The sequence below is a fragment of the Chroicocephalus ridibundus genome, chromosome 2 (assembly GCF_963924245.1).
Source record: "Chroicocephalus ridibundus chromosome 2, bChrRid1.1, whole genome shotgun sequence".
NCBI lineage: Eukaryota > Metazoa > Chordata > Aves > Charadriiformes > Laridae > Chroicocephalus > Chroicocephalus ridibundus.
In genome coordinates this window covers 12,304,252-12,321,913 of record NC_086285.1, presented here as the reverse complement: position 1 = coordinate 12,321,913, position 17,662 = coordinate 12,304,252, and positions in this window count along the sequence as shown.

The following is a 17,662-nucleotide window of genomic DNA, read 5'->3' as shown; positions in this document are numbered from 1 at the left end:
TTAGAAAAGGCATTGTGGCTTTGGAAAAGTATTCCTGTGATTCCAAGGAAGTAATGCTGAGAAATTTTTCCCATCTCCCTTTATTCTCATTCACAGACAAAAATGGTTACAGCCATGGATCTGCAATCACCTCACCCCAGAACAACCTTCATCTGCCTTGGTAGCTTAAACTATGTAAGGTATATCGATTATCTGACTTTCAGGCTATTAAGGACACAATAAATCTATTAAAACATAGACTTTAGTTTTGCATGCATTTTCTGTACCTTAGAGAATGGTATTTATTGCTTGTATATATAGCTAAATAATATTAACATAAAGCATATTAGCATGTAACATGATCTATTAATAGATAACTATTAATATATATGGATACAGTGTGTGGCTCTTTTTGCATGCCTTTATGCTGCATCACTTCAACCGTTTCATATTACATATACAATAAATTAAATGAGGCACTAATCCTGGAAACAGGCACGTGAAAAAATTCACAAGTTATTGTACCTTGCAAGACTTAGCTACAGCAGGTCTGCACCTTTCATCCTGAACGCAAAGAAATGACCTTTTAGCTAGATACAACATGATTTTTAGCTTTTTATGGCCTGTGAGTTTGCTTCTTCATAGCCTTGCTACAGTGAGCTCGGCAGCAGCAGAGATAAAACTTCCATAAGCACATTGTTTCTCTGACCTGCTGACAATACATGACGTCTAATGCACAGTTCAACTCATATGCAGCTGTGTCACTGAACACATATATCCACCAGCTTACCAGGTAGGGTGGGATTCAGCTCTCTCTCTCTAGACACCAACAGTGGTCAATCAACTCGTGCTTTGTGGTCTACTACCTGTATTGATTAAACTTCCATTGAGTGGAGTGAGTTAAGATGCCTGATGTCTCTTTAGCAAAGGGGAAAGAATAATGAATGCTGAATCATGCATGAATAATGAATTCATATCCCTCCCCTGGTCTCTTTTAGGTTTTATACAACATAGAAAAGGCAAACGTCCCTTCCAGGTCAAGGTCTAAGGGGACGGTCAAACCAGAATTTCCAAGTTGGCTCAATGCACATTTCAACCCACTGCAATTTGTGCGTGAACGTTCATTCCTTGTTGGAAAAGGAATTGACCCATGAGAAATTATGAATGAAGACATGGAGAGTGCAAGGTGAAAAACTACTGCCAAAATCTAGCTCACTAGTCAGTGGCAGGGAATGTAAAGCAGGGGTGGGTAGTTGAGATGTTCTAGAACCCCTTGTGAAAAATCTGGCTGGACCTTCCCAGAACATCTCAATGAGGATTTGCATCCCAAAAAAAAAAAAAAAAAAGTTTGCTTGTGAAGAGGAGACTGAGGGGAGACCTCATTGCCCTCTACAACTACCTGAAAGGAGGTTGGAGAGAGGTGGGTGTTGGCCTCTTCTCCCAGGTGAAGAATGACAGGACCAGAGGAAATGGTCTGAAGTTGCAGCAGGGGAGGTTTAGATTAGATATTAGGAAGAATTCCTTTACTGAAAGAGTGGTCAGGCACTGGAACAGCCTGCCCAGGGAGGTGGCTGAGTCACCATCCCTAGAGGTGTTTAAGAAACGTCTAGATGTGGCACTTCAGGGCATGCTCTAGTGGCAGAGATTGTAGGTTGTTTGGTTGGACTCGATGATCTGAAGGGTCCTTTCCAACCATGAAGATTCTGTGATTCTGTGATTCTGTGAATGGCAGGTAATTCCACTGGCTAAAACTCTCCTCTTACAATATAATTGATCCAATGCCTTTATTTTCTAGACTTAAAAAGACCAGGTTAATTTTGGTTCAGTCTTATATTGCATGTGAAAAGGTATAAGCAGGGATGAGCATACTGAATCTGTACACAGGAGTCAGGGACTTACTAAGGCATTACGTGGGCATTAGATGGGAGATCACAGCACTCAATAAACAGGCAGCACACAGTTTGGATACATCCCAATTAATCAGTGTTACTCTACATTTCATTTCGTACTATCTCTTATAAACCTGCATTCATGAGTGGAAAGAGCTTGTCCTGAAAGCAGTCACTCCTTAATACCCCTATCATTTCTCTTTACAACCACGCTGTTGCTGTAATGCCCGTAAAACTACCTGACAATGCTTAGGCAGCTGGTGTCATCTGATTGATGCTCATTACGCTAATTATAAGTGTCTCACCAGTGGCTTCTGCTTCCCTGCCATCAGCTGAGCCATAGTCTTTTGTCTCTAAAGTTCTTTGGGGAAGGAACTAACTTCTGGGAAAAATATCCTGTCTTGCACAACAGGGCCTTGACCTTTGACTGAGATCTCTGGACACTTGTCTAAGAACACAAACAGCCTGCATACACCTGGACAAAGCCTTCTGGTAAGAGAGAATGTAGAAAAGAGCTCCTTCCTATGTGTCTGAAACCACCCATGGCAAGAACAAACCATAAAGGATCTATGAACATGCAGGACGTGCTGGTGCTGTTCACTGACATTTTTTAGCTGAATTTATCAAAAAGACAGGAAATCTTTACCCAATAAAGTTAAAATTCACCTAGAAGAGAGGCTTATTGCCCTTCTCCAAAATGAAAAAATTGATGAGGAGGATATTCCAGACAAATCCTCTTCAATTTTGGTGTTTCTTATCCACATATCTTGACCTTTCTAGCAACCACCTCTCCCACTTCCCCCCCGGCCACTTCCCCTTCCCTCCTCCAGCATTGCTTATATACTTTCACGTGTATATTGGCCGTGGTCAGCTTTTGCCCATCCACTTGCTGAAACCTCCGTGAGGACTCCTCAGCATCCTCTTGCAAGCAGCACAACGCAAGGGCTTACAGCATTCCACCCCCCCTGCAGGAGGCCTGGGCCGCAGCTCTTCAGGAGTCATACCCCAGTATGATTCATAAAAGGATGTTTTGGTGTGCTGGCATAACGTCAGCGAGCCACGAGCGATAGGGCTGCCCCTGCCCTCAGAGCAGGCAGCCACACGCTGGCTTGCCTACGCGCTGTGTGGCAGGAGCACAACCTGGCTGCACATCAGAAGCTTTGCAGAAGTGACAGGTGACATCCCGCAGGGTTGTGACTCTGAAAGGACACAGTACCAAACACCACCACAATTATTAGGCACTAATACTACCTGTAGCGCTAGTAGTACTACCTGTAATACCAGTAATATGTCCTACTCGGCAGTGATGAGTGTGGCCCCGCTCTGAGACACCTTGATGGCACGGTTCCTTCCTCTTGTGCTCCTCTGTGGGGACACACGAACTGTCTTTCCCTCCAACCCTTCCTGCTTCCTTACTGGCAGCATTCCTCTCTTTCTTTAATACACAGGAGGAATCAGAGGAGCCCAAAATGGCCTTGGGTCAGGATGACTGATGGATTCGAGTCCCTGCACAAGGAAGTGGAGAGGGTCAGAAGGCAAGCGGTTCCTCCTGTCCCCTGTGACATCCTCTGCTATGGCTTCTCATGATGAAGTCTCCAAGGAACAGACTGTGTGTTGCAGCAAGATGAGATTAGGTCATGAGCAGCGGGTTTGGCAAGGAAAGAGAGCTTTTCATTAATGCCTCCAGCCCCAAAGGCTTACTAGCATTTAGCACTATTAGTATCCCCACAATTAAAGATACATGGCAATAGAGCTTGAGAGCAATAGCAACCGTGCGGTGCCACCGAGTTCAACCCAAAAGCAGGGTGAGCACAGGCACAGTGACAATGCAGCAATATCCCAGCTCTTCAGAGCATGAACAGAGGTAGTGCATGACTGCACAAAATTCATGTGCCCCTAGTCCTCTCCTGGTTCGGTTCTGCAGAGGATTTTATACATCTGTCTAGGTGAACTGGAGCCAAAAAAACCTCAGAACTGAGAATTCCCAAACTCTGAGAGGTCCAGATGAATTTGTCTGGCCCAAAAATCCCAAATCTACAATTTTGGATCTGTAGTCAGAACTGTACTTCACGGCTTGGTCCTATCTGTAGTATACAGAGAAAAAAAATATGTCTTGCATGACTGCCTTTCTGATTTCAGGATTTCAGTGATGACTAAAGACATGGTTGTTACTAACTTGACCTCTCCCAGCGGAGGCATCTTCTTACCTACATGTTTCTTTGGGAGGCAATTATTTTCTTCCTGCTTCTGAGGTTTGCAATTCTGGAGCTAGTGCTTTCTTTCAAGCTCCCACAACCCTCTCAGGAACCTCTCCAGGTAAAAGCAAATGTTATCTCAAAGGGATACTGAGGCTTTTATTACATCCTGACTTCACTTCTGTAACTCATTATTTGCTGATCTGCCTGTCATTTCCCCGAGGCATTTGCAGCTCACGTTGAACTTCACTGTTGAAATTTGGATTTCTGAGCATTTTTGTTTTTTCCTGAGAGAACTTCTCTGATTTCATCCTGGTAAAGTGGTAGTTTCAATCTGAAATTAATTTTCTGATTATCAGCTTTCAATAGGTCCTTTCCACTTCTCACAATTTTATTTTCCTGTTACTTCATTTGCTGTGTCTCAGATAGTACTGATGACTGCCTTCTCCTCCTGAGTTGCTTTTCATCTCTTTCCTCTTTCAGACTAAGTTTTACTGGTGAACATAAAGAAAACTGCCAAAGCCCCATACTGTGAACAAGCCTCACAGTGACTGAGTGCCCAGTTCAAGTTACCCAATGTAGAACTTGGTAAAGAGCGTAAAGACCAGGACTGGTTCCAGTCCCTTCTTCAATTCTTCTGACAGGTTCTTCTGCCTTTTCCCTCCTTTCTCTCTTTGTCTGCGACGAACACCTGTACAAAAGCCAAGCACATGCCTTACTTGCCACATGGCTGGTATGATGGACAATTTCTGCTTTGGTTCTCTCCAAAGCCACAGATATAACAAACTGTGAAAGACATAAAGGTGAAGTCCATCATATGGATTCTCTACCAATAGCTGGAGAATGTAAGAAGCCTCACTTGGGGACTCAACACTTGTGTAAGGGTAGCTGTTTTGTTGCATACTGAGATTTGCTACAAGCTAATGAGCAAAGTTTAGAAAACCTTTTAAAAGACTGCAGGTTTCTGTGTAAGCTACCTTCATAAGGTCAAAGCCTACCCCCAGTTCCACCTCCTTTGTGCAGGTCCTCTCAAACTGCAAAGGGAAAGAGTGCTTATTTTGGTTTGTCTAGGGTAATAGTCACGGAAACAGTCACAAAACTGATGCCACCTGCCTCAGTCCCTCAGCCATGCTGAGAAGGTGGGTGCACTTGGTGGTGACCCTTGGCTGGGAGATCCTCCCAGTTGGTGACCAAATGTCCTCTACTCTGCTCCTGGAGGTGAATGGTGATGGGAAATCAGCTATGCCCTACTTTTTCAGCATGCCGAACTCACATCAGCAGTGCTTACAGATGATTTAGCTTCTGGAAGGCATTCACACAGTCCAAATACGTCTGCTCTCACACGTCTCCACCTGAGAAGCAGAGTAACTCTGATGGCACAGAACTAGATCCACACTACGCCTGTTAAACAACTTGGGGCACATGAGCTCACCCACTGCGACCCAGTGGGGTGTCCCCAGCCTGTGGCATCGGTGCCGGGCACACGTTCCAGAGTCCTGAGCGTGGTACAAAAACCTAGACGGAGACAGTGGAAGGGGCAGGAAATCCCAGGATGCCATTGCTTAAGCAGGCATATCTGCACCACTCTTCAAAGAGGCCTAAATGGTCTCCAGCTGCTGCCCAGAGATGGGGCCCAGGGTAGTCAGACCTGCCATCTGCTCCAACTTGCCAGAATGCTAAATATGAGCATTTGGAAACCACAGCATGTTGCTTCTAACCCTACAGGCATCTGATCAAAACCACCCAGGCCACTGACTGTGTCCCCCCAGTGCAAACCCATTTGGCACTTTCTTCATGCTTGGTTGTGCCTTCATGCAACTGGACACCCACACCCTCCCGCAGGACTGCGCAAACATCTACCTCTGCCGGGCTTGTTTTGCCACCACCTCCTGATAAACCTTGCCCGCCTTTCCCTTTCCTCGCAGAACCCCAGACATCTGATTTCATTCCTCCTGCCCTTTCGTTCCTCAGTTCCTTGTTGCCAGTGCTCCTGAGTTCTGCCTTTTCCCACACTTGCTCCCCAGTTATGGGGGCAGCCTGTCCATGGAGACTGCACAGAGCACGCCTCTGGATCACAGACCCAGAGGCACAAGCAGGGGCAGCTCTTCTGCTGCTCCCTAAGAAAAGTGAGGACCACAGCACGCCACAGGCATCTACCCCGGCATGCCCTGACAGCCAAGCGGAGAAACTATGCAAGATGATCATTCTACACCAGGGGGCTGGCAGGATTCCGTAGCTGTATTTCCAGATTTTGTAACATTTGGGTGGCTTAGTGTAGACAATGAAAGTCTGATTTCAAAAGCTGGCTGGATTCCACAGGAAAACACTTTTAAAATTAGATCTTTTTAACCACGCTTTCACATTTCAATAGCTGCTGTATCAGTAGCAGCTGGGTTTAGCACCTAACTCCTGACTTGGTTTGAATAAACAGAATGCTTGCTGATCACTCCACTGTAAAAAAATACAAAAATGAATGGTAAAAGGTATACACAAAAGCTTTGGGGGCTTTGCTTTGATGACAGCAATGAGAGAATCCATTTGTATTAATATATTCAATTTTTAGCACTTAGGCGTAACATTTAAAAAAATATACAGGTGAGATTTGGTCTCAGTTTAGGTCAGCTTTTCTACTAGTCTTGATGAAATTAAAGTTCAATGCATTATCACTGGTCTATCAGTGTCCTTCAGCTTGTATCCGGCATTGGCATTGCTAATAATTTTAGTGAATGTTATGATCTATAAAAGGATTTTTACATTCAACCCAGAGGGTGGTGGTAATAGCTCTTTTTCAAACTGGCAACCTGTCACAAGCGGTGTCCACCAGGGATCAATACTGGGCCCAAAGCTGTTTAATATCTTCATAAGTGATCTGGATGATGGGATCAAATGCACCCTCACGATGTTTGCCGACAATACCAAACTGAGTGGGTAAGTGGACACTTCGGAAGGGAGAGCTACCCTGCAGGAAGACCTGGATAGGCTGGAAGGGTAGGCTAACAAGAACATTATGAATATCAACAAGGACAGACGTAAGGTCTTACGCCTGGGAAAACATAATCCAGGAGTGCAGCACTAACTGGAATCTACCCAGCTGGGGAGCAGGTCTGTGGAAAGGGACCTGGGGATCCTGGTGGACAACAAGCTCAATATGAACAAACAGTGTGCTGCTGTGGCAAAGAAAACCAACAGGATGCTGGGCTGCACCAACAAGGGCATCACCAGCAGAGATAAAGAAGTCGTTATTCTACTCTACTCTGAGCTTGTCAGGACACACCTGGAATACTATATTCAGTTTTGGTTCCCGCTACACAAAAAAGCTGTGGAGAGGCTGGAGAGGGTCCAGAGAAGGGTTACACAGACGATCAAAGGACTGGGAAACTCGCCATGTGAGGAAAGGTTGAGAGAATTGGGTCTGTTCAGCCTTGAGGAAAGAAGGGAGACCTTATCACCATGTTCTAGTACTTAAAGGGTGGCTACAAAGAAGATGGAGACTCCCTTTTTACACAGAGTCATATGGAAAAGACGAGGGGTAATGGGTACAAGTTACTCCTGGGAGATTCTGATCAGACACAAGAGGAAAAATTTTCACAATTAAAACAATCATCCATTGGAATAGTCTCCCCAGGGAAGTGGTGGATTCTCCATCACTTGACACTTTTGAGATTCAGCTGGACAGTGTGCTGGGCCATCCTGTCTAGACCGTGCTTTTGCCAGGAAAGGTTGAACCAGATGATGCTTGAGGTCCCTTCTAACCTGGCATTCTATGATTCTATGATTCAACTTACTACCAGAATATGACATTTAAAATGTTTCAAGCTGATACATGTACGGATAAAATCTCAAAAAATCTCTGTATTTTAATGCAGAATATAAGCAACAACCCAAAGGTAATATTTTCATATTTCACTCCTTAACCCAGTCTTGGCCTATTTTGGGGTCCCATGCACAATTTTTTAAAGCCCTTATTTGGCAGAACACCTGATCTTTGTTGTGACCAACTGGAATCATTATTCCAACACCAGGAAGTTTTCGTTCATTAGCTATGACCTTTTTGGTTGATTTTCATTTTTATTTCATAGATCCCTAATAGAAAGAGCCTTGGTGACATATCGGTAGTATCCAAATTTTAGGCAGGTCTGCCATTCTCCCCCAAAACCAGGCAGTTCAAGAAGTCCAACAATCTTGCCTCCAGCTTCTCTTTTCCTTTGGCCACTAGAGACCACCTGCACAGCAGACATCTGCACTTGGTACCTACATACCTGGTCATCCTGGTGTGCTCTGAGCCAGGCAAGACCCTGGAGGGGTCTGGCCCAGGCACGTATACCATAGAGCAGATTGCTAATCCCAACTACCAACAAAGAAAGGAGAAAGCAAACAAGAAATACAGCCTGGGAAGGAAGCCCTTTGTAATGCTGCAGTTTTAACACCTATTTACGTACCATCTGTTGGTCGGGGTTGTGCCTACAACTACAGACTAGCATTTCATTTGAATGGGCCTGAAAAAGCAGAGCGGAGGGACAGTAAAGCAGCAGTGGAGAACACAGGCATCATTTTCTGCAGTGTGATGCAACAGTGACTTGATATCTTACTGTATTCATTCATTCATTCATTCATTGTAAGGGGAATTTTTCAGCCATCTTTTCCTTCCTGTCTGCAGTGTGAAGCACAGCGCCGTTCCGCAGGCATCTAACGAAAGCTTTGCGGATCTCACCATGGATACCCCTTTAAATAGAGAAGTCACAGGACAGTTGCTATTTGTGTGCCTGAATGGAAGTCTATTGTGTTATTTTTTTTGGTCCAGTGAAGCAGAACAAACCCTTCTTTTTCTTTGTTTATATGAGGTGAAAAAACATACTGGTACTGACTTTCAGATAAAAACTCTTAGTGGTAGTCAGTTCCTGCCCACTTTGAGAACATCTGGGAATACAGAGACGGCCAGTCCATCTGTCCTGCTCCTACACTTAGGCAACATACCTGTAAGGTTAAATAAGCTTCTCATTTCCTTTGCCTGCTTACACCTCATGCTGTACTCCCTTGTGGTCACAGACTGTTTCTTTTCTCCATTTTCCTGTATCTAGAAAAAACAGTAACTTTCAGGCACTACACAAATACCAATTTTTGATATATAATATCACGCATGGAAATTAAAATTTTTATAGCTGAGGTATGGAATCAAAACTCAGAAGACCTCAGTCTTGTCTCAGAGGGCTTGTGTCATCTTTGCCACATAACCTCTCTCTGCACTTTGGCTTTCTATCTGTATTTATAATTTGTTTTGCCACAGTGGCCTTGTCAGAGACTAGATGCTCCCTGTGTTTGTGTTGTATAAACATATAAAGGTAGTTCTTGCCGCAACACGTTTGCATACTCAAAAGGAAACACCTTTGAGAAAAAAAAAATAAAATTAAGGAGAAGGAAAGGAAAAAAATATCTGGAGATGTATAATGCATTTTCAGTAACATCTGAGAAGACGTACAGCCTTCTGCACAAATCAGTGCACGACGCAAGGCCAGTGGCTGTTCACGTGAGCTAACTGTGCCCTGTCTCTCTGCACGACTGGTTAGCCTGCCTGGTATTACACTAACACCACCAGACTGCTGCTGGTGCTGAGCCAGCTCAGGTGTCTCTACACAACATGCGCTGGCTTTATGCATCTCTTCAGAGGGGGCACGCTTACCCTGAGCAGATCTGAAGCCTACATTCTCACAGGCAACTTTGGCTCATTCTAAGACCTCTGTTTTTTAAAAGGAGGTTAAAGCACTTCCACAATGTTAGCATGTGGTAGGTATCCACATGCGAATTAGATGCTCAAGCTTTCGTTACAGTCAGTGGAGTCCAGATATCTGCCCACCTCTCCCTAAAGCAGACCTCTCAGCACACAAACCAGTTGGGTAAGCTCAGACACCTAGTGCCAGCTTCTCCTGTGGTATCCAAGACATTTGTGCAGAATTGCCTAATATTAAACATGACTTTTCTCCTTCCAAAGTGGCAGTTAGAACTTGGGGCCTATTACAGGGCATCTCAAATGGCGCTAGACAAATATATATGGGCAACTGAATCAGTCAGCTGGATATCTCTCCAGATTTCACTGCTTATGATGGGAGTTTGGATCTATCTCACGCATAGACATTTAATCCATGAGATAAATGCGACCCTGAATGTCACATAAGAGGAGGACTGTCTGCCAATTTTTTCCATCCCAAAGGGTGGGGAAGTTTGATTCCAAGTTCCAAATCAGCCTCTCCCCAGAGCATCTTTCCTCCCAGAGGACATCATGGGGCTCACCCAGCCCTTCATGAGCTTCTGCACCTCCAAGCAGTACCCATCCTGCCTTTAGCTGATGCACTGGCATGGTTTTGTATACGGTTAGAATTAATTTAGCTATAATGTAAGCCACTGGAAAGGAACAGTGTTTATACGGGACTCAGCACCTCTCAGGCTTTCTCATTATTTACATAGTGTTTATATTGCTCAGTGGTGCCAATCACAGTTAAGTATTTATTGCTGCAGGGTGTTTGCTGCTCCATATCTGAATATAGCTTCTGCCCTGAAGAGCTTACCATTTAATTATAAAACAAGATGCCGGGAGTTTAAAAGAAGACAGAAAACTGATGAGCAAAAGAGGTAACAGTACTAGTCACAAAATCAGGAGAATCTTTGTTTATTTTTAAAAATCATATGCTTTTCAATTTAAAAAAAAAGCCTGCATGCTTCATTTCTCTTTTTCCCTTCCTGGTTCTCACTGCAATTTATATTTCTTAGTAGAAAGACTGCACTTCAAATAATTTTAAGTTTCCATTTAATCCTCTTTAAGATTGTTTTTCATGTTTATAACTTCCATCTACTTATATACCACTAGCTGAGGTCTGTCTCTCACAAGCTTGGGGCTGGATTATCAGCAAGGACATACAAGGTGTTCCTTTCCCTGGTGGTCTATGAAGTGAGGCAGTTCACATTCGTCCATTTTGCCTCAGTTCCTCTTGGTTTATTTGCCTGCCTGTGATCCAGCCCCCAGGCTGGACCATGTAGCAACATGTAGGTTTCCTACTGGCCTCACAGCAAGTCTCTGGCTTTCCTGGGACTATCAGTCCTGTTGTGCCGTCTTGGGACATCACCCACCATTATCCCCCACACTCCTCCCCACTGAGTTTCTGCTCACCTCTAGCTTCCACCCAGCTCCCTTCATAGGATCCAAGGACACACTTCCTCAGACACGAGATCACTTTTACCATTAATTTACAAAGATAATTTGCATTATCTCTGCAGGATAACTCCCACTTATTACTCAGTTTGATGAAAATGAGAGACATATGACTACAAATATTAGCCATATTACAGCAGACACCAAAATGTGCCGCTACTGTGCAACACATAGGAGACGAGGTGCTAAAAGTGCAAAAGGCATTAAAGGCAGCATTAAGCTTTTTCAAAAATCATTGTGTATTAAAAATCAGGGTTTAGATGTACACTACATGCATTTGCACAGTTCGTGTCCTATTCAAATTTCTCAGGTCAGAGCTCTCCTATCTCCAGACACAGAAGAGGCACAGAAGGTTGGAGGGAAACGTTTTGTTTCTGGGCCAGAAAGCTGGTTGTGAAGAAAACATCTCTTAGATGCGTAGGTCATATAGCATTTGTGCCTCACCTGGGCTCATCTTTTCACTACCAGTCATTTGTCTTTGCCAGGGAGCCTGGCAGTCAGGCAGAATATTTTCCCACACATATATTTGTCCAGTAAACACTGAACCACCCGCACATTTCACAGAAGATACCAGATACGCTCCCAGCCTCACAGACCTAACCGTATTGAGGGGAGAAAAAACAGTATAAATGTATTTTTCACTACTGGGTAGCTCTCATGGTGATTTTATCCATCTATAGTCATACCAAAAGGATGAACGATATTAAGTTTGTGTCCAAAGTCAGTGTTAGCTGAGCATGCCAGTAACGATAATCACGGCTATCTGCCACCAGGAGAGAAAAGCTACGTTACTCTCCTGACGCACTGAATTTTCCAGGTTGCATTTAGCTTAGTAAACAGCCAGCTGGAGCTTGCTATTCATGGTTCCTGTAGTATAATATAGTATAATAGTATAACAATAGTATAATAAATCTGCTTATGCTTTTAAAACAGATTTCTATTTCTTCTCTTACAGTGAAGACAAAGTAAGACTTGAGATTGCACAAAACCTTGAGGTGCACAGTGATTTCCACACTTACCTATGGCTACCCAGTTTAGATGTCTAACACGTGTGTCAATAGGTTACAATGAGACATCTGTAGCAGTCACCATTTGTGGGGGTTTCCTCTGCTCTTTTTATGGGTCATTCCATTCCCAAAGTCTGGCACACATGATCCGCTCAGGGGATCAGCTCTCAGCCTGGTATGCCCAGAGAGATGTACTTTCATCTCAGTATATTTTTTCTGATTTATTGTAGCTCAATTTTGGTTTATGTTGATGCACTGGGCTGAAAACTGTGGAAACGCATTCTCTGATAAGCAGATCAGACATCCTTCTCTCATGGGCAGCAACGACCGTTAGGGCACTCTGGGCATCAGCGGAGCTCCAGAGTTAATCTGTTGCCACCAACTGCTTGGCCCTGCTCAACCTGTGGATGATTTAAAAACCTCAGCCTGGGTGATTCCATTAACCGGGCAGGAGCTACAAATACTAATCAAACAGTGAACACTCCTTTCTGCTTGCTTGGAGCCATGTACTCTGATAAAGAGACTAGCAGGGAGAAGTAAGGCATGGATTAAAGACAGGACCCATCAATATGATCGAAAAAAAACCCTGCAAGGGGGAAATTTCTAGACTGGAAGAAAGACAGCACGTTTTTGAGTAAACCAGCTGCCATTAAGTGCTATCATCACAATTTGGAAGAGGAGAGAGTTGGTGTTGATGCCAGCATCACGGCTGAGTCAAGGAACCACTAGGAAGACAGGAGGAATAAAGTCTAACCCACTGTCTCCTTAGAGATAGCTGCTTTTGCAAGAGCTCTCTTCAAGAGTCTTGAAGCAGCCAGCAGCCTGAGCAGAAGGCTCAGTTGTAGATGAGGGAACAGATCAGTCAGAAACTTTTATGACAGCAACAGCAATTTACATAGGAAAATGCTTCCTCTGAAAAATGTCCTGAGGATCAAGACCCTCTGGTTAGGAACATTTTTGAGATGCCAAGACCACTACCTGAAGCTTAAACTGAGAAGAAAGCATTGTGACTTCTCAAATAGATATAACTGTGTATCTTTATAAGCATTAGAAAACAACAGGTGTGGAAACCTTCCCTCTTACTGGAATCTTTCTGCTTGCTGAAACCCAGAAATGAATCCCCATGTCATGGAAAAGGGCTCTGCAACAGGGAAAAAGGAGTCATAAGGCTGTACTGAACAGATCATCTCGACAATTGCTAGGATTCAGCAGGATGAAGTGATTTTTTCACAGGCCTTCAGAGAGTAACCGCCTTCTCAGACTGAATGGGAAGAGGTGTAAAGAAGTCATGTCATCAGACTTGAGGTGTAAAGAAGTCATCAGACATGACTTTACAGAATACCAACAGCTAATGGTCTTTTCTTGTGGAATCATTGCTTTTTTCTCTGAGGGCCTGTCTGCTTTTGCAGAGCACAAGGGACACATTAAAGAACCTGATTAGAGTGTGTATATGTTAAACTGTATCTGTAAATTACAGGCATAAAATGTCTCAAGACAGGGCAGCAGAGGTTCCTTTAACATAGATAAACCCTACATAACTATGAGGTATGGTAATTTAGAAGTATTTGCCAGCAAAGCTAACCAAGTGCGAGACATAAAGCCACTGATCACGGCTCTGCCCCTCCAACCCAGGTGACAAGGGTAGAGATCCTCTTAAAAAGGAGCTCAGAGACAACCATTTTTTGCCCCTTTCCATAGAATTATAGGGAACTTGGAGTTGGTTTATCAGAGAGCAAGCAGAGGCCAGTGGGCATCTCTGAACCAAAAAAAAGTCTATCCTGAAATATATGTGCAACTGCAGGTAAAATTAATGGTAAAATTAATTTAATTAATTCATTAAAAGTATTTAAGAATGATCTGTAGATTTTCAGGAGTGGATGTTACTGATTCCCATTGACTACAGACCCTGCTTTCATGTGATTCATATTAGTGATGCATAAGCTGCCACTATCTATTTTTATTTATATAGCATTTATATTCTGCAATAGAATTAGCTTTTGGACATTTCAGCATGTGAAGAATGACACTTTTTTTTGTTTACATATAACCACCTTGAGCTCTGCAGCTTCAGGAGCAGTAAGCCTGTAATTCAAAAGCATATGTGAAAAGAAACAAACCAAAAAGGCCTCCAGTCCTGACTGATGAATACAACTGGGGTTTTGCTGCCACCTTTGCTGCTATCCTCCCTAATCACCTCTTCTAGCAAAAATAGTTTTCAACTCCCTAAGAAAGATGTAACCTCATAATCCAGCCATAAGGTGTAAAACTCAAAAGAATCCCTTTTGTTGGGTACGTTTAATTATAAGCAATAGAGCGAATCAGTTCCTGAAGCTGTGAAAAAAACATCAAGGCCAGCAACAGTCAACTTCAGGGATGGTGAAATGAAGTGTCGCGCACTGTACATTCAGTACTTTGAAAAAGGATACATGGTCTCTTTGTTTGGACTAAGCAGTTTTGGTGCATCTGAAGAAAAGTGTAGAACAGTTGCCTGGAGTCAATTTTGCAATTCTACATTTCTTGGCATGGTCTGAGCAGCCCCTTCGCAACTACACCAGCTGCTGGTGGTCTCAAAGGACTATGACAGCAGCTGGGAATCACTAGCACTGAGAGGGTGTTTTGGACACACTCCTTTCTATCCTGAGCTGCAATGACCCTAAAAAGCAGTAGTGTCCAAGACATCACTGCAGCCCACTATGCCCTCAGGAACTCCTGATAACAAGGACTATCCAGCACGCCGACATTGAAGTATCTCTCATACCCTACAACTAGCCCACGGTATTTCAAAGTATTTTTTAAACTACTAGTAATATTCCCTGTTTTATGGCATTTGAAACACTAATCCGTGTCTGAATTTCTTGTCTATTTACCACAGTCTCCATCAAGGGCAGGTTACACAAGAAATCCTGACTCTGAAGAGCGAAGCACAATGTACCTCTTCACTTACTCTGTCAGTACAGTCTTGCCTGTCTGCTAATGAACCAGACTGCACTGTCACCATGCTGCTAGTATGACCTCCTAGAAATATCAAAGTCCAAACTTTACAGCTCTACTACAAAAATCACACATGCCCAGCTTCATAATCCATCCATAGCCCAATTTGATGGTAAAAACAATCTCCTTCCGCCCTATACTAATTCAGATACTTGTGTGTAAATACAGGCGTGAGTAGCACACGGAGCACAGATTTAATGATGCACCTACCATCTGAAAACATCCACTGCTGTAAAAGACAAGGTGAGGACTCCAATCTCCCTGTCTTTCAACACTGTACAGTCAGGTATACAATGAGAATGGAATAGCTCTATAACCAATTAGCACTACAGTTTCCAAGTTCAAATGAAAATTGCAGAAAAGTGAACAGAGAACCTGCTAACTCTTCATTACTAAGTTTTACCATTTTCAGATGTGTTTCTTTATCCATTGAGGAATATATGCCCACGAATAAGGGCTAAAGGATCTTCATTAGCATTATAACTGAACAGATACGTTTCTGATGAATTGTCTTTTAAAAACTCTTCTGCATTTCTGTACAACAGAGAGGTATTTGATGCAGAGTTAAAGCAGAAAACCACATTTCTCCAAGTAAATTGAAAATTTAGAAAAGCTCTGTGATCGAAATTGTGTTCTATGTTAATAACACACCATAATATTTAGTGATATGACTACATTCAGGGAAGTGTTTCTTTAAAACCATGTTTTTATGTAATTAATGTTTCATAAGGCCTGAATAAACTTCAAAAAAGAGACACTTCCTGAGTTCTCTGTTTGGTCTTTTTGTAAGTATTACTCTGTTATGATGGGCGGGTCATATTAAAAAGTCTATCATCAGATGCTAAATTGACTAATGGCCAAACAAAATGTCTATTTCAGTCCAGGTGTACATTTTTCCTGAATAACTGGAAACAAAGGTGCCACAAATATGTTTCTACAGCGGGTGTTCGCTTATTTTTCAAGCCTTCAATATTTAGGTTATTATCTTTGAACTTTTTTTCCCAGCTCACCATTATGCCTTATGCAATATATGCCTTGTATAACTAGAAACATTTGATAACCATAGCTTTGTAAATCGTTTATCTGGTGGCCTGAAATTTTTCATGCTATTTTCCTCACAGATCTCCAACACAATTGAGGAAGGAATCAAACTTGCATCCAAAAGCAAAAGCAAAAAAAAAAAAAAAATTAAAGAAGAAACAGAAAATCTTTTTATAACCTATGAGAACAAGAGCAGGAAATATAATTAAAGATGCTCACGTTTGAATTGGGAAGTTTGGGGAATAAAAACATATGCATATATGGTCCCCATTGAATCTTAATACAGGGCTCAAGAGGACAGAAATACAAAACTGTAATAATTTTTCAGAGCAGACACAACTTTTGCATAGGACCAGTTACAAGACCGAGCCCAAACATCTTCATGCCTTAGTTTGCCACCTGTTGACTGGGGATAAATACACTCCTACTTTACTCAGTGGTTACAATGATATTTAAAGAATGATGTGAAGCGCTCAGAAACAACAGTGACAGAATAACAAAAATAAGTATATAGGCAGAAAATTGCTAACATGCTTACTGCTATGAAAATTTGAGTTGATTTCAGATCCCTTCAGCGAATTCTTACTCAGCCACAAAATTTATATAAATTATACAATTTCTCATTAAGGTTTAATTAGCTTTTAAAAATGTGTTCAAGCTAAAGAAACAAATATTGTCACAGATGAACAATAACTAAATTGAAGACAGTATATTGCTCAGATCTAGAACATGAGAGATCTGGTTTCAAGTCCTGGCTCTGCTACAGTCCAGCTATATATAGACAGAGCAAGGCCTGTAAACTAGTCAGTTTGATGATAGTGTAAACTCCGTGAAATAGAATGAAAATTTTCAGACTTGTGATTATGCCCAATTAACAGTAATTATTACTGTTAAACCACCTCTTGAAAGTTTGTAATCAGCTGCTGTTAACAATGGTTTTAATATTTATGGTACCATCTACACCTTGGACTTTTTTATGCTGCGTTAATGAAAACCAAGGTTTAACGACGGCTGACACCTACACCACAACCTTATTTTAAAATGGTCTCTATGTCTTAAAGAAATATGCTGAAAGGACAAGGCTAAAGGGGAAAATCTGCTAAGTGTGTTTTTGTTTGAACTAGTTCTATGGCAGCACTTTACAAAGTTTGTTACCAAACATAGCAGCTGATCCAAGAAAGTCAGAAAGTGCATATGTTCATGTTGTCAGTCACACGTGTAGGTACTCAGCACTGCTATCTGTGCATTGGAATATCACTGCAGTCAAACTGAATGTTGGCACTGGATATACTTAAGAAATGGTCTCATGATAGCCTCGCCACTATGCTATAAATGATTTTTCAAGTAGAAAAGAAACAG